This window comes from Pongo abelii, chromosome 8 (genome assembly GCF_028885655.2).
Source record: "Pongo abelii isolate AG06213 chromosome 8, NHGRI_mPonAbe1-v2.0_pri, whole genome shotgun sequence".
In the NCBI taxonomy this organism is placed as follows: domain Eukaryota; kingdom Metazoa; phylum Chordata; class Mammalia; order Primates; family Hominidae; genus Pongo; species Pongo abelii.
The window spans coordinates 447,706-466,600 of NC_071993.2; the positions used below are offsets into that span (position 1 = coordinate 447,706).

Genomic DNA, 18,895 nt, shown 5'->3' on the forward strand with positions numbered 1-18,895 from the left:
ACAGACGCAGCAGCAACTCCAAACTGTGAAGCCAGGGAAGAACCCTCTCAACACAAAATCAGAGTAACAGGCTTCAAGACAAGAATCTTTGAGACACAGGCAAAAACCCACTCAAAGGCCCTAAACTGTGAGTGAGAACAGTGTTAGCAGAATAAAACCACCACCAACAAAAATGGTCAGTGTGAGTGAAGATGGGTTGGGGGAGAGGGTCCCCAGGACAGGGCAGTCTTCTCTGAAGCCACGAGAATGATCCCACTGAAAGGGAATCAGACATGTCCTTCCTGCTTAAACCCCACGCACTGCCACCTGAGACAGGACCCAGACCCGCCGCATCACGCCCACAATCAGCTCATCACACTGCTTGGTCTTGGTCAGCCTTTGTGCGTACTTCTCTCCCTAACTAGATAAAAAGCCTGGTTTTCTGGCCACTCTAATTCCCAGGTCAAAAACCAATACGTGACTGACTTGGGCTCATGGCCGAAAACTGAAGGGCTCATCAATGAGGTGACACAGTCCACTTACTTCTCACAAATCACTTTTTGTTTTGCATATTGTCCATTGTAAACTTTTTGGATATAATTTCAAATACATAGAAAATCTGCAAGACCAGCATAGAGAATTCCCATGTAACTTTTACCAGGCTTACCAACTGCTCCTATCTTACACCACTGCTCTCCCCGCTCCCCCATGAATTTTCTAAGTCCAATGAAAATAAATTTCAGATACTATATCCCTCTATACCTAAATGTTTCAATGTATTTCCTAAACACAAAAATATTCTCTCACATACATTTTCCTCAACATCAGGAAATTTAGTTGTCATATACAAAGTTCACGTTCAAATAGTGTCAACTGTCTCCATAATTTTCTTACTTTGTCTTCCTATTTTATGATCCAATCCAGGATCATGAATTACATTTGTCATGTGATTTTTACCCTTCGTGAATCCAAGTTTCTCAGCTTTTGTGCTTCTTGAAATTGGAAATTTTAAAGAATACAGGTTGGTTATTTTACAGCTCGTCCTTTATTTTGGTATCTTCTGGACTAGACTCAAGCGTATGCATTTTAGCAGGGACACCGCAGAAGTCTGTCCTGTGTGGCGTTGTGAACACGGAAACTCAGTGAAGGTGGTGCTTAAGTTCCTCCAAAGCAAAGATGCTATTTCTCGAGTTGCAATTAAGATTTGGGAGGAAAGACGGTGACACTATGTACATATTCTCTTTTTCATCGATCCTTCACTACTAGTTTTAGCATCCACTGATGGTTTCCTGCCATTCCTTCTAAATCATTAGATCTACATTCACTTAAAAATAATTATTCATTTTATCTTTCATCATTCATTTACATATATCAATATGAACTCATGAAGTCTGGCTTGGTGGGTCAGAGTTCATAATTATAATGGTTCGTTTTGGTGCTCAATTGGTTCCAGATTTGACACCGGATTCCCCAGCCCTTGGACGAGGGCTCCTGCCAGTAAAGTATGGTGTTTGGAAGCTACGACTGGGCACCAGGTGTGCTGTCACTGGGGGTCTCTGCCGCTGGGCACTGCCGGCAAGCAGAACACAAAACATCCGTGTACACACATGTATACCCACACCCATCCACAGGCACTTATGTCCCTGTCTACATCTGTCAGGAGCCACCAGCTCATATTGGTACCTCCTGCTGCAACCCAATCTCGCATGATCCATTCCAGGCTTTGGCCTTTTCTTATTTCTACCTCTCCTGCCAAGAAAGAAACCTGGCTCCGGTTACCCTCAATATATTCACTAATTTATTAAGCTTATTTGCTTAAGCCTGGAGATACAGAAATGCTTTCAGAATTGCTATCTAGTACCACTGTGAAAAATCTATCAAGTAGAGTTCAGTGTTCATTTACAATTATTTTTTCATTTTTTTTTTGGGAGGGAGGGAGTACGAAGCATACACAGTGAAATGCTCAGATCTTAAGTACACTTGGTGCATTTCGATAAGTGGAAATCTATCTATTACCCTAATCAAATCTTTTCCTCAAAGTTCCCACACGTCCCCTCCTTGTCAATCCCGGCCCTCAAGAGACAGCCACTGTTCATTCATGAGGCGTGTTCGTTGGCGCTTTTCCATCACCTGAGACTCGTGTAGACTCTCCAGCATCACGTGGACTCCATGCCATGGTGTCCCCTCAAGAGACAGCCACTGTTCATTTATGAGGAGTGTTCCTTGGCGCTCTTCCATCACCTGAGACTCGTGTAGATTCTCCACCATCACGTGGACTCCACGCCATGGTGTTCCCTCAAGAGACAGCCACTGTTCATTTATGAGGAGTGTTCCTTGGCGCTCTTCCGTCACCTGAGACTTGTGTAGATTCTCCACCATCACGTGGACTCCACGCCATGGTGTCCCCTCAAGAGACAGCCACTGTTCATTCATGAGGAGGGTTCCTTGGTGCTCTTCCATCACCTGAGACTCGTGTAGATTCTCCGTCACATGGACTCCATGCCATGGTGTCCCCTCAAGAAACAGCCACTGTTCATTCATGAGGCATGTTCCTTGGCGCTCTTCCATCACCCAACACTCGTGTAGATTCTCCACCGTCACATGGACTCCACAGCATGGTGTTCACTCTCTGCTCAATTCAAGGCTCCTGGAACTCATTCTCGTTGCCTGTTTTGGTTTCAGTATTTTGTACGTTTTTCCTGATGGGAACTAGGACAATGTATGAATATATCACAATTTGCCCATGTTTCTCCAGCTGAGAGAGATTTATGTTGTTTCCAGTTTTTGGCTATGACAATTTACTCTGGAGATAATGTGCATTCTTTTACACGGACACACATTTTCATCTCTCCTTGGTGAACATCTACAGCACACCTGCTGGGCCATATGGTAAGTGTACACATTTTAAAGAAACTGCCACACTGTTTGCTAAAGTGGCTGTGCCGTTTTAAGTCTCCATCAGTCTGAGATCCAGCCTGTCATATCTTCACCAGCACCCGCTACTGTCCTGCTCCTCCACTCTTGTGAAGTGGAACCTCGTGGGTTTAAGTTGTACTTACCCAATGATCCCTGGGTGAGCACCTTTCATGGGCCCACTGGGCATTTGTATACATCTGTTGTGAAGAGTCTATCTTGCACTGGACATCTGTATACATCTGTTGCGAAGACTCTATCTTGCACTGGGTATCTGTATACATCTGTTGTGAAGAGTGTATCTTGCACTGGGCATCTGTATACCTCTGTTGCGAAGTCTATCTAGCACTGGACATCTGTATACATCTGTTGTGAAGTCTCACAGGCCCACTGGACATCTGTATACATCTGTTGTGAAGAGTCTCACAGGCCCACTGGACATCTGTATACATCTGTTGTGAAGAGTCTCACGGTCCACTCGGTATCTGTATACCTCTGTTGTGAAGAGTATCTTGCACTGGGCATCTGTATACCTCTGTTGTGAAGAGTCTATCTTGCACTGGGCGTCTGTATACATCTGTTGTGAAGAGTCTCACAGGCCCACTGGGCATCTGTATACATCTGTAGCGAAGAGTCTATCTTGCACTGGACATGTGTATACATCTGTTGTGAAGAGTCTCACAGGCCCACTGGACATCTGTATACAACTGTTGTGAAAAGTCTATCTTGCACTGGGCATCTGTATACATCTGTTGTGAAGAGTCTATCTTGCACTGGGCATCTGTATACATCTATGGTGAAGAGTCTAGCACTGGATATCTGCATACATATCTGTTGTGAAAAGTCTCACAGGCCCAGTGGACATCTGTATACATCTGTTGTGAAGAGTCTCACGGTCCACTGGGTATCTGTATACCTCTGTTGTGAAGAGTCTATCTTGCACTGGGCATCTGTATACATCTGTTGTGGAGAGTCTCACAGGCCCACTGGGCATCTGTATACATCTGTTGCGAAGAGTCTCACAGTTCACTGGGCATCTGTATACATCTGTCGTGAAGAGCCTCACGGTCCACTGGGCATCTGTATACCTCTGTTGTGAAGAGTCTATCTTGCACTGGGCATCTGTATACATCTGTCTTGAAGAGTCTCACGGTCCACTGGGCATCTGTATACATCTGTTGTGGAGAGTCTCACAGGCCCACTGGGCATCTGTATACATCTGTTGCGAAGAGTCTCACAGTTCACTGGGCATCTGTATACATCTGTCGTGAAGAGCCTCACGGTCCACTGGGTATCTGTATACATCTGTTGTGAAGAGTCTATCTTGCACTGGACATCTGTATACATCTGTTGCAAAGAGTCTCACGGTCCACTGGGCATCTGTATACATCTGTTGCAAAGAGTCTATCTTGCACTGGGCATCTGTATACGTCTGTTGTGAAGAGTCTCACGGTCCACTGGACATCTGAATACATCTATTGCAAAGAGCCTATCTTGCACTGGACATCTGTATACATCTGTTGCAAAGAGTCTCACAGTCCACTAGGCATCTGTATACATGTGAAGAGTCTCACGGTCCACTGGGCATCTGTATACATCTGTTGTGAAGAGTCTCACGGTCCACTGGGCATCTGTATACATCTGTTGTGAAGAGTGTATCTTGCATGCTTGCAAAATTCACACCATTTCTGGTTGTTTGTAGATTTCCTAAAATGTTCTAAATAAGGCCCTGTGTCTTCTGTAAATCAAGTGTCTCACGCCTTCCAAGTCTGTGCCTTTTAATTCTCCTGACTCACTTCACTGACGAGGGCCCCAGTGAGTGCCATGCAGACCTGAACCATGGAGAGTGGCTATGATCCCCTGACACCCGACTGTGGGCAGAGTGCCCCCGCTGCTACCACAGAGGAAGGACGTCAGCTCTTGTTTTTCAGGAAGGGCCTTTATCAACGGAGAAAGTTCCCTTCTGTTCCTGACATGATAGGAAATTTGTATAAGGACTAGTAAATTTCAACAGATGTTTTTCAGCATCTTCTCAGATGATAAAATGGGTTTTCTCCTTTACTTTTTGTTAATGTGGTGAATTACATTGATTTTTGAATGATGAGCCAAGTACGCAATGCAAAACTACACCACATCAAGAGAACAAACTCAATTGGTCGTGATATTCATATCCCTTTTACATATTTTGGGTTTGATTTAGTAATAATTTGTTAAAAGCTTCGGCATCTGTATGTCAAGAAGAGTGAAAGGTGTAAGATTTTGCCTCGCATGCAAGCTAACAAGGGAGCCAGCACCAGCCCAACGTGCTGACAGAGCCAGGACATTCCCATGCCAGAAACAAAGGGCTTGTCACATACAGTGGGGCAGCAGGACCCACTCACCCCTGTCGATACTCAGGATCACACACAGTGGGGCAGCAGGACCCGCTCACTCCCGTCGATACTCAGGATCACACACAGTGAGGCAGCAGGACCCACTCATCCCCGTCTATACTCAGTATCACACACAGTGGGCAGCAGGACCCACTCATCCCCTGCCAATATTCAGGATCACACACAGTGGGGCAGCAAGACCCACTCACTCCCATCGATACTCAGGATCATGCACAGTGGGGCAAGCAGGACCCACTCGCCCTCGTCTATACTCAGCAACATCCTTTACCACTTAAGGGACTTTCAAGCTCATCTTGTGTAACAAAAGTCGACTTCTCCACCTCCCCATACAAAGGCAAGATGTTATTTAGGCAAAACAAAATTAACAATTACGTAAAGAAATGCTTACATTTTTCTGAGAAAATTTGTTTTTAGCGGCTGTGGCTGTTAAGGCACGCACTTGCATATTATACATAATACCGCTTGTGGCCAAAGTCACGGTACTTTCCTACTCCTAAATAATTTATCAAGAGTCCTGAAAGGTGAGTATTTTAAAGAGAAAAGTGGTATGTGGCTTATCCCAGGCTAAGGAATGAGGAAGCTGGACTATTCTCATGAAATACTTGATTTTTCTAATTAGAAAATCTGAGAACAAGATATCATTGTGAGATTCTGTTATCTCCAGGAAGGAGTGAAATGGGTGCTGGGAAATTGAGGGAGCCTTGGAACGGGAATCTCACAACCTCAAATGGGGAATCCGGTAAAAAACAGTCGCTCTCATTCACAGACATTCCTGAAAAGCTTCACGTCCACTCCATGTTGCATTTGAACGACTTTTCTTCTTGTGATGTGGACCCGACACAAGACAGGTCCCACACAGACATTCGGCATTTGTCAGGGTCTGGCACCGTGACTCACTTCTACAGATTTAAGATGTTTACGTATCAATTACAATGGCTCAACTGTATAAAAGCTGACATCAGTTATGGATCAATTCCCTTATTTCTTTCTTGGGCCACACTTCCTGCTTCTACAGAACATATCGCTTGGCTGGAAGACACAATGTTGACACTGAAAAGAAAAAGAGACTCTGTACAAAAATGATGCAGAGAATTCTTCTGAAAGGCCACTGGGACACACACTTTGTTGGTGACCAGCTGTCGACTAGCAGCAGCAAGAGAGACAGAGCTCCATGCATGAGCAGCCACAGCACCCATGGCTGTGACCCACACCAAGACCCCCAGGGTGACGACAGGCCAACCAACAGCCTTGGAAAGTACACTTCCTTCCCGGAAGAGCTTCCCAAGAGAAAACAGACACACTGATAATTGCGGGCATTTCTATGACTGGTCTGGAACAATGAAACCATTCACCTCCAACAAGGAACACGTCTTGTTTCAACTGAGGCAAATAAAAAGATGAAGGAACCAGCACAAAAGCCAGGTTGGTTCTGTCACTTACACACACACGGACATGTACAGGCATGTATGTGCGTACATCTATGTATACGTCCGTATGTGTGGGTATAAAATATACTGTCTATGCCTCAATAACGGCATCATCTAAATTCAGCCTGCCAGTTCCTCAGGGCCAGAGTGGGAGTCTCGAAGCCTATCTCTGCGGCACTGGGCAGTGACTGGTGAAGCAACAGACCCTCCCAGCCCTGTTCCTTCTACACCACATCCAGAACAGGCGTACACCTGATGTGAAAAGCTCCTGCAGCCTGAACAGATCATTCGATTCTAAGTCAGATTGACCTAATCTCTGCAGTGCAGTCCTACAGACAGATTTTCAAAAAGTTACCAAACCACTACCTCAAACCTCACACTTTGTCTACTTGGAAAGAGGATGTGGGACTGGGGTTTACACGGCCACCAGAACACACACAGGGTATTATCCTATCACCCTTCGGTGCCCAGAATAATCATGTGGTCTCTCGCGGTAAAAACAAAACCACAACCACCACAACCCAGCTTTTCTTCAAGTTGTAGGGAGTTTTACAGCCTCTTTCTATGTGGTCTTCCTTTTTTCCCCAAACTGGATATTCTTTTTACTTTCTCCTTATTTCCTGACTATAATTTAATCAATGTAATTAAAGTGCTTGTGTTAGAAGCAATTTTACTTAAAAAGAACTGAAAGAACTACATCAAAACATTAACAGTAGCCATTTCAGGATGACAAGATGACAACGTATTGTTTGTTGTTCATTCTTTTCAACATTTGCAAAGTTTTTTGCCTTGAGTGTAATCACTTTTGCCATCAGAGGTTACATAGAGTGCTTGATGGAATGAGGCCATAGAGCACACACACCACCCTCTTCTAACACAGGGCAATCATTTGGGGAAGGATGGAGACACAGGAAAGGTACATCTTAAAGCAATGCAGGTTTTTTTTCAAAAAGGCAAAAGACATTTTAAAAAATGTTTGCACAATACACAAGTCTGCTACATTTGGTCAAAAAACTGAGGGAAAACAGTAACAGAAGAATACTTTTGCCCACAAGGAGACCAGCACACGCAGCTCGCGGCGACTCCAGACGAGGACAGAGAGTGGTTTCCTCACAGCTGAACCGCAGGATCGGGTAACACGAGCAGGAGGGAAACGTGGGGACCACAAAGATGTCAGACTGTGGACTACACAGCAGAAGACAGCAACACAAACCAGCGGAGTCACTAAAAACTATTGTAAAAAGATGTCTATATCCTACTTTAACCAGAAATCAGTGGCACAGTGACACTTAAAAACATCCATAAACAGCACCCTGAAGATTCTGTCAGACTCTACACGGAACGATGTTAAGGCGAATAACGATAACGGGATAGCGCTAAGGGGTCTTCTCAGTGCAGACCCTTAGAGAGTGCGCTAACCCCATCATCAAAACACGGCGAACACGTGGAAAAAGGACAACCTGCCCGGGGTGAAGAGCAGCTTCTGAAGCACGCAGTGTAATTATGGCTGACTGAAGTGAGTCAGAATCTATCTCCATGTGCTAACTTGTTTGTGTGTTTAATAATCCCAGTCCAACTCAAAATATCCAAGCCAGAAAGGAGCATCCAGCCACTAACACCTAAAATAGCGATTAAATGGACAGCGCTTTGTGGAAAGACGTTTCCAACGTGACACCTAGAGGGGACAAGCAAGGCAACCATGCCACGATGGCCCCCTGGTTCCTCTTGCTGATCTTCCTGGGTCCTCAGCACAGCCGGGTGGCTCTGCTGGTGCCCTCCTGCAGAGAAAACACCCCACACACCTGCTGGGGAGGTCTTCTCTTACGACATCCTGCTTAAAAGGCTGCATGTCCACTGGCCCAAATTCCACAGGTGAGGCGAGAGAAGATGGAGAGATTTGACCACAGGGCATGGGGCAGGATGGACCCATCTCCCTTGAGAGCCAACGCCAGCGGATCTCGGGGAGGCCTGGACAGTCTGAGGCCCCGCTGCGAGGAAGGGGGCAGTGTTGGATGAACACACAGTGCTGGAAAGGGTATGAGCTGAGAACAAAGACGTGTACAGAGCTCTGCATAAAACCCACATCACTCTGAGAAGAGCTCATAAGATGAAGAACTTTCAGGAAAATATAACATGGGTAAACAGGTTGCTACAAAATTCCCTTGAAAACACAACATCCTTTTCATAAAATGAGCTGATAAATGAAATCTAGCAGCTGTGCTGCATCAGAACTCCATTACAGCATCTGATCAAGCGTCCTCCAAAGCCTAATTACGAATGCCCTGAAAACAGTTTTACCCGGCCACGTGAATGAGACACCAGAGGAGAGGAGAGGAGAGGAGAGGAGAGGAGAGGAGAGGCTGTGGAATGGAAATAATGAGAAACAGAAATCTCCCGGGTGAAGGTACCAGGCAGGATTGCAGCGGAGTCAACAGACGTGTGTGTGAACATCACGAGAGTAACACGATTTGCTGGTCATGCTGGACATACAGTGTCACAGACTCCAGCAAATGCCTGAAATACAAATGCTTAAAATGATAGGAGAAAATAATCTGGAGGCTCAGCAGTCAGGACAGAGGGCCGTGATTTTCTAGTATTTCTAAGTATCTCTGAGGACGAGCACTGAAGTAGTCAAGGATACTTCCACTTAGAGAGGCTGGGAAGTGACAGCTTGCAATTTCACGTAAACAGAAGATGATTTTAGTTTGGGATCCTAAAGCAGCATGAATGTGTTATCAAAGCAAAGAGAAAAGAAGCAGATGCATAAATACTGAGTGAGAAGGGGATGAAGGAATGAAACAGGTACAGCTGGACTCAGGGCTGTCAGGGCAAACACAGCACAGGGGCTCCAAGGAGACCATGCTGCCTGCGGCCATCTCAGGCAGGGAAGGCTCTTGCTGGAGAAGCTCCTACAAAGCTGTCAGAGCTGGGGGTGAGCTGCTGGCTGCCATGCAACACAGGGGCCAGACTCCAGCAGCAGCAGGACCTGTTAGAGACTATGTGCACAGCCCTGGGACTGAGAAGTGAAACCACTGTCCTGACATGCCTCTGTCACACTTCACTAACACAACAACTGAAAAGAATGTGCAGGGCCCAGATCCACGGTTTCTGAAGAAGGCAATAAAGGGTGAATTTGGAGCTGAGAGGCAATAAATTGATAGAGGTGCATTTGGTGACCCCAAAAGAGGCAGATCTTTCTCGTTTTTTCTCTCTGCTGTGGCTGTTTGCAGTTCACTCCCTTTAGGCCTTTCACTCTAAGAACCCAGAAGCACCCATCTATTAAGAGAAGGGCTTATTCAGGATCGGCTTCATGCGTCATTGAACAGATCACTATTGCTAGTAAAGAATTTGTTGGTACTTCTTACAGTGTTAGATAAATTGGTTAACTAAAATGTTTCTTTAACAGCGTTTCTTAAAGTACTAAAAATGGCAATAAACTACATAGTACGTCACATGATGCTGAAGAAATAAAAAATACCTTCTCTGGCAAGAGTTTATTAAAAGTTCAACATCACAGCACACACATTACATAGCCATTCCATACGTCTCCATTTTCTGCAAGCACCTCTTCCTAAAATAATGAAAATGAAACATTCATTTTTCTTTCCATTTAACTCCGCAAGCTGTGATTACATCTCACTGACAGGAAGCTTGGAGGGACTGGCAGCACCCCACGTTCCTGCGTTCCAGCAAAACACCCTCTATACAAATGCACCCTCTATGCTTGATGTCATTATTGCAGTGAGATATTCGGGGATAAAAACATCAGCACCCCTCGAACCCTCAGAGAGAAGCCCTCAGAGAAAGAGGTAGTATACAAATGCACCCTCTATGCTTGATGTCATTATTGCAGTGAGATATTCAGGGATAAAAACATCAGCACCCCTCGAACCCTCAGAGAAAGAGGTAGCATACAAATGCACCCTCTATGCTTGATGTCATTATTGCTATTACTAGCATTCTAGATTACTATGTATATCCACAGGTTTAAATCTTTAGAAAAACCTACTCCCTTCACTTCCATATTCTGAAGTCATAAATTGCAATCCATTTCCTAGAGCTCCTGCCATTTGCACTGAGCTCACAGCATTACACAGTCAGCACACACACAGCCTGGGGCTGCTGTCCAACGGCAAAGACAACCATGAGTCAACAGAAGAGAATGTTCCTCCAAGGTAGATACATGGCTTCACAGCAGCAGAGCAGGAAGACGTAGGTTCCGGAGCCAGGCCACACCAGTTCAAACCCCAGCTCCTCTGTGACCTTGGGTGAGTTGCTTAACCTATGTGCACCCCCGTTTCCCTGGGTGCAAATTAGGAACAGTGAGTCCCTGCCTGAGGGGAGGCTGTGAGGAGTAAATGAGATTAAAACACTCTGCAGTGCCTGCCTGAAGGGGGGCTGTGAGGAGTAAATGAGATGAAAACACTGCAGTGAGTCCCTGCCTGAGGGGAGGCTGTGAGGAGTAAATGAGATGAAAACACTGCAGTGAGTCCCTGCCTGAGGAGGGGCTGTGAGGAGTAAATGAGATGAAAACACTGCAGTGAGTCCCTGCCTGAGGGGAGGCTGTGAGGAGTAAATGAGATGAACACACTCTGCAGTGAGTCCCTGCCTGAGGGGAGGCTGTGAGGAGTAAATGAGTGACTACATCAAAGCACTCACAGCAGAGCTGCCTCCTGGCAATTAAAACACTCTGCAAGTGCAAGAGCTCAAGTTGCTCCTCCTCGTTAGTATAACCCAAGTCTGGAAAGAGGACAGAGAAGAAAGCCAAGCCTGGGAGAAGCCAAAACTGTGCAAGAGGCCAGACGAGACAGGCTGCGTGGAATCCCGCCTGTCCACGGCCACCCTTTGTCTCTACTACACGGGGCCATCTGTGTTCCCTTTGTCTCCACTACACGGGGCCATCTGTGTTCCCTTCCATGAGGATTTTTGTTGCACCGTTTCATTCTTTGGTAAACTGCACACAAAAGCAGAGGTGTGGAGAGTTGTGCAAAATGGTGAAGACAGAGTGAAGGAGATTTTATTTTATCCTCACTTATTCCTTCTCTAAGTCTTTTCTTCATGTGGAGTTTCTGACCTGCCATGTGCAGGCTATTGATGGGCCCAGCAAAAACACTCTTCATTTCTCTTGCAGTGTTTATTTCTAGGATTGCCTTTTGATTCCTAGATTTTCCAACTCTCTGCTCATGCTATCCACCTCCAATTATGGCACAATGGTTTGAGGTTATAATCTCAATTCTTTGATAGATCTAGGAAGAGTTTCATATTTTTGGTTTGTCCAGCTTTTTGCTCAACAGGACAAGTGTGATGACTTCCAAGCTCCTCAGGTGCTGGACTGGAAGCTACAAGTCTACGCATCTCCTATTTTATTTTTTAATTATTGTCTCACTTCTGCCTTCTGTGGACTTACTTTTTTCTAATGTGTTAAGATAAATGCTTATTTCTTCAGTTTCCAGGATCTCTTCTGACTTAATAATAAAGATTTTAGTCTATAAATTCAAGTACCATTTTTACAACACCCCACAAATTTTGATTCATCATTTTTCACCTGAAATACAACAGCCCCCTAACCTGTTTCTGCCTTCAGTCAGGAACCCAATCCAATGACACCAATCTATCCTATGTATTTCTACTACATTGATATTTCCAAAATTCCCTCTTTAGAAATGACGAGGCACAGATAGCAAGATTAAATTCTTCTTTTTTTTTTTTTTTTTTTTTAGAGGCAGGGTCTCACTCTGTCACCCAGAATGGGGTGCAGTGATGTGACCACAGCTCACTGCAGCCTCCAACTCATGGGTTTAAATGATCCTTCCACCTCAGCCCCCTGAGTAGCTGGAACCACAGGTGTGTGGCCACCACACCTGGCTAGTCTTTCATTGTTTGTAGAGATGGGTTCTGACTTTGTTACCCAGGCTGGTCTCGAACTCCAGGCTTCAAGCCCTCCTCCACCTCGGCCTCCCAAAGTGCTGGCATTACAGGGGCGTGAGCCACTGTACCTGGCCAAAATTCACTTTCTTTATGCTGCGTCCTCAGCTGTGCCTGTGGCCTCTCCTCCTGCAGCTGCCGCCCCAGAGCAGCACGTGAGGGGGACTGTCCGCAGGTTTAGCAACAGTCCCACCCGCACCATCCAGCATGAGAGCCGCCCAGCCACCCGCCCGAAAGTGCAGTGATGAAGCAGGAGGATGATTTTACATTTCATCTTAACACATTTAAATGTAAAACGCCCCACAAGGCTACTGCCCTCATACTGGACAGGGCAGCTCCCACCAGACAGAGCCTGTCACCTCCTCTGGGGACATCACAGTGGCTACACAGGCCCACTCGGCCGCACTGCAGGCCACCTTCTCTCCTAGCATCATTCTGATGTAAACAAGGAAGTAACACTATGTGTACTGGAATCAATGAGAAAAGAGTTGTTCAGAGAGAACACAGGTCACAGGGCAGGAACCTTATCAAAATCGGTAAATCCAGACTGACTCAGGAAAGATAAACCTTCTCAGTCTAGAAAATTAAACTTCAGCATAGAGGAGGAACTTATATGGTGACCCCATGATGGCATCACAGGTGATCCCGTGACGGCAAGGAAGATGTCCTCTACATTCTTGCCTCACTGGCAGCACACAGCAGAATGCTTGGAACCCATGACAGCATGGAGGATGTCCTCTACATTCCTGCCTCACCAGCAGCGTGTGACAGAGTGTTCGGAACCCATGACAGCAAGGAGGATGTCCTCTACATTCCTGCCTCACCGACAGCGTGTGACAGAGTGCTCGGAACCCATGACGGCAAGGAGGATGTCCTCTACATTCCTGCCTCACCGGCAGCGCACAGCAGAGTGCCTGGAATCCAGAATCACCTGCACATTTGCTGAAAGAATACTAGGACACAAGTCTATTTCCAAAACTGACACTAAACTATTCTCGGCATAAAACCTGCCTCAGGGATGGGTTCAGAAGCACAAGTTTCCATTTTACCTCTCAACTTTTTCAAAAAACAACGCTTTAAAAATCTCACAATAATTCTCAAACTCTTTGACCCAAAAAGCACTTTAAAGACTGTTGAAAACCTTAAAAAGCTTTTGCCAATAGGGCTAATATTTTGATATTTGTGGTATCAGAAAGTAAACAAATTTTTTTAAAAACAAGACGTCACAGTCACAAAATCCACTGGCTGTCAGAACAACCCCCCACCCCCAAACAGGCAGCCTTGGAAAAACCCGCTGTGCACTCAGGAGAGAAAGAGTCACAGGAGAGATGGCTGTGTCATTCTGGAAAGCATGACCCCACAGACATCCCTGGGGGGGTCTCAAACCAGTGGGGGTCCCTGGACTCTGTTGGAAGCTTGCTGTCCTCTAGGACAGGGGACCAGAACATTCTACTGCAAAGGAGAGCAAGGCTGAGGTCAGACACTGATCCCTGAGAGGACAGCCCCGGCTGTGCATGCTCACACATGGAGGTTTTTAGTTCATCAAAAGACATAGCAGTAGCTCCACCCACATCAGGGAATGGCGTGCTGCACGTGGGCTCTAGTAGCTTCCTCTCACAGTCATATCAGGGAACCACGTGCTCCACGTGAGCTCTAGTATCTTCCCACAGTCACATCAGGGAACAGCATGCTGCATGTGGGCTCTAGGATCTTCCTCTCACAGTCACATCAGGGAACCGCATGCTGCACATGAACTCTAGTATCTTCCCACAGTCACATCAGGGAACGGCATGCTGCACGTGGGCTCTAGGATCTTCCCACAGTCACATCAGGGAACCGCATGCTGCACGTGGGCTCTAGGATCTTCCCACAGTCACATCAGGGAACCGCATGCTGCACGTGGGCTCTAGGATCTTCCCACAGTCACATCAGGGAACCGCATGCTGCACGTGGGCTCTAGGATCTTCCCACAGTCACATCAGGGAACCGCATGCTGCACGTGGGCTCTAGGATCTTCCCACAGTCACATCAGGGAACAGCATGCTGCACGTGGGCTCTAGGATCTTCCCACAGTCACATCAGGGAACCGCATGCTGCACGTGGGCTCTAGGATCTTCCCACAGTCACATCAGGGAACAGCATGCTGCACGTGGGCTCTAGGATCTTCCCACAGTCACATCAGGGAACCGCATGCTGCACTTGGGCTCTAGGATCTTCCCACAGTCACATCAGGGAACCGCATGCTGCACGTGGGCTCTAGGATCTTCCCACAGTCACATCAGGGAACCGCATGCTGCACGTGGGCTCTAGGATCTTCCCACAGTCACATCAGGGAACCGCATGCTGCACTTGGGCTCTAGGATCTTCCCACAGTCACATCAGGGAACCGCATGCTGCACTTGGGCTCTAGGATCTTCCCACAGTCACATCAGGGAACCGCATGCTGCACGTGGGCTCTAGGATCTTCCCACAGTCACATCAGGGAATGGCGTGCTGCACGTGGGCTCTAGGGTCTTCCCACAGTCACATCAGGGAACCACATGCTGCACGTGGGCTCTAGGACCTTCCCACAGTCACATCAGGGAACCACATGCTGCACGTGGGCTCTAGGATCTTCCCACAGTCACATCAGGGAACGGCGTGCTGCACGTGAGCTCTAGTATCTTCCTCTCACAGTCACATCAGGGAACCGCGTGCTGCAGGTGGGCTCTAGGATCTTCCTCTCAAAGTCACATCAGGGAACTGCATGCTGCACATGAGTTCTAGGATCTTCCACAATCACATCAGGGAATGGCGTGCTGCACATGAGCTCTAGTATCTTCCCATGTGGGCTCTAGGATCTTCCTCTCATAGTCACATCAGGGAATCGCGTGCTGCACGTGGGCTCTAGGATCTTCCTGCAGTCACATCAGGGAACCACTGCTGCACGTGAGCTCTAGTATCTTCCTCCCACAGTCACATCAGGGAATCGCGTGCTGCACGTGGGCTCTAGGATCTTCCTTCTCCCACAGTCACATCAGGGAATGGCATGCTGCACGTGGGCTCTAGTATCTTCCTGCCACAGTCACATCAGGGAATCACGTGCTGCACATGAGCTCTAGGAACTTCCTCTCCCAGTCCTGGTTGGAATGGGCACAACACAAGTCTCCAGGTTTTCTTTTCCAGAGTTGTTGGTTGGGGAAAAGGGGTGATAACTAAAGCTAGAATCTAAGCTCTAATTGAGAATTTATCAAGTAAAGGTAATGAAGAAGTGCTTAAAATTGACTCCTACACATTCTAGTTGCTCAATAAATGCCAGCTCATTCACTTACTTCCCAAATCAAACTCAAGTTCCAAAAGAAGGCTATTTAAAAAGAAGAGATACGTACTACGACAAACAGCTTTCATAAGAATTCATTACAAAGTAAGGTCATGGGTTTAGAAATGAAATGAGAAAATATAGCCAGTAGAGATTAAATGGCTGAGTAATTAGTTATTAACTAGGTCAATTATCTAATCAATAACATAATTATTTCTGGGCTGCTAAAATTCAGTCACTGATGGGGAGAAAGCAATCAAGTTGGAAAACACTCTTCGGGATATTATCCAGGAGAACTTCCCCAACCTGTCAAGACAGGCCCACATTCACATTCAGGAAACACAGAGAACATCACGAAGATACTCCTTGAGAAGAGCAACCCCAAGACACATAATCGTCAGATTCACCAAGGTTGAAATGAAGGAAAAAATGTTAAGGGCAGCCAGAGAGAAAGGTCGGGTTACCCACAAAGGGAAGCCCATCAGATTAACAGCAGATCTCTCTGCAGAAACCCTACATGCCAGAAGAGAGTGGGGGCCAATATTCAACATCCTTAAAGAAAAGAATTTTCAACCCAGAATTTCACATCCAGCCAAACTAAGCTTTATAAGTGAAGGAGAAATAAAATCATTTACAGACAAGCAGATGCTGAGAGATTCTGTCACCACTAGGCCTGCCTTACAAGAGCTCCTGAAGGAAGCACTAAACATGGAAAGGAACAACTGGTACCAGCCACTGCAAAAACATACCAAATTGTAAAGTCCATTGACACTATGAAGAAACTGCATCAATTAATGGGCAAAATAACCAGCTAGCATCATAATGACAGGATCAAATTCACACATAACAATATTAACCTTAAATGTAAATGGGCTAAATGCCCCAGTTAAAAGACACAGACTGGCAAACTGGATAGAGTCAAGACCCATCGGTGTGCTTTATTCAGGAGACCCATTCTCATGTGCAAAGACACACACAGGCTCAAAATAAAGGATGGAGGAATATTTACTAAGCAAATGGAAAGCAAAAAAAAAGCATGAGTTGCAATCCTAGTCTCTGGTAAAACAGACTTTAAACCAACAAAGATCAAAAAAGACAAAGAAGGGCACTACACAATGGTAAAGGGATCAATGCAACAAGAAGGGCCAACTATCCTAAATATATACATACCTAATACAGGAGCACCCAGATTCATAAAGCAAGTTCTTAGATACCTACCAAGAGACAGACTCCCACAGAGTAATAGTGGGAGACTTTAAACACCCCAATGTCATTATTAGATCAAGACAGAAAATTTACAAGGATTTTCAGGACTTGAACTCAGCTCTGGACCAATGGGACCTAACAGACATCTACAAAACTCTCCACCCCAAATCAACAGGATACACCTTCTTCTCAGCACATTGCACTTATTCTAAAATTGACCACATAATTGGAAATAAAACACTCCTCAACAAATGCAAAAGGATGGAAATCATAACAGTCTCTCAGACCAGAGTGCAATCAAATTAGAACTCAGGGTTAAGAAACTCACTCAAAACCACACAACTACATGGAAACTGAACAACCTGCTCCTGAATGACTACTGGGTAAAGAACGAAATTAAGGCAGAAATAAGTAAGTTCTTTGAAACCAATGAGAACAAAGACAACATACCAGAATCTCTGGGACACAGCTAAAGCAGTGTGTAGAGGGAAATTCACAGCACTAAATGCCCAAAACAAAAAGCAGGAAAAATCTAAAATCGATACCCTAACATCATAATTAAAAGAACTAGAGAAGAAAGAGCAAAGAAATTCAAAAGCTAGCAGAAGACAAGAAATAACTAAGATCAGAGCAGAACTGAAGGAGATAGAGACATGAGAAACCGTTCAAAAAAATCAATGAATTCAGGAGCTGGTTTTTGGAAAAGATCAACAAAATAGATAGACCACTAGTGAGACTAATAAAGAAGAAAAGAGAGAAGAATCAAAATGACACAATAAAAAATGATAAAGGGGATATCACTACTGATCCCACAAAAATACAAACTACCATCAGAGAATACTATAAACACCTCTATGCAAATAAACTAGAAAATCTAGAAGAAATGGATAAATTCCTGGACACATACACCCTCCCAAGACTAAACCAGGAAGAAATTGAATCCCTGAATAGACCAATAACAAGTTCTGAAATTGAGGCAGTAATTAATAGCCTACCAACCAAAAAAAGTCCAGGACCAGACGGATTCACAGCCAAATGTTACCAGAGGTACAAGGAGGAGCTAGTAGCATTCCTTCTGAAACTATTCCAAACAATAGAAAAAGAGGGACTCCTCCCTAACTCATTTTATGAAGCCAACATCGTCCTGATACCAAAACCTTGTTGTGGTAGACACAACAATAAAAGAAAATGTCAGGCCAATATCCCTGAGGAACATCGATGTGAAAATCCTCAATAAAATACCAGCAAAATGAATCCAGCAGAAAGCTGATCCACCACGATCAAGTCGGCTTCATCCCTGGGATGCAAGGCTGGTTCAATATATGCAAATCAATAAATGTAATCCATCACATAATCAGAACTAATGACAAAAACTACATGATTATCTCAATAGATCCAGAAAAGGCCTTTGATAAAATTCAACATCCCTTCATGCTAAAAACTCTCAATAAACTAGGTATTGATGGAACACATCTCAAAATAATAAGAGCTATTTATGACAAACCCACAGCCAATATCACACTGAATGGGCAAAAACTGGAAGCATTCCCTTTGAAAACTGGCACAAGACAAGGATGCCCTCTCTCAACATAGCATTGGAAGTTCTGCCCACAGCAATCAGGCAAGAGAAAGAAATAAAGGGTATTCAAATGCGAAGAGAGGAAGTCAAATTGTTTGTTTACAGATGACATGATTGTATATTTAGAAAACCCCATCATCTCAGCCCAAAATCTCCTTAAGCTGATAAGCAACTT

General features: G+C 45.3%; 1 protein-coding gene across 12 annotated transcripts in view; it reads right to left on the reverse strand.

The window, feature by feature from the left end:
- DIP2C (disco interacting protein 2 homolog C) overlaps nucleotides 1–18,895 on the reverse strand; it is a 407,784-nt gene that overhangs the window by 160,397 nt on the left and 228,492 nt on the right. The gene's annotated exons all lie outside the window — the stretch shown is intronic.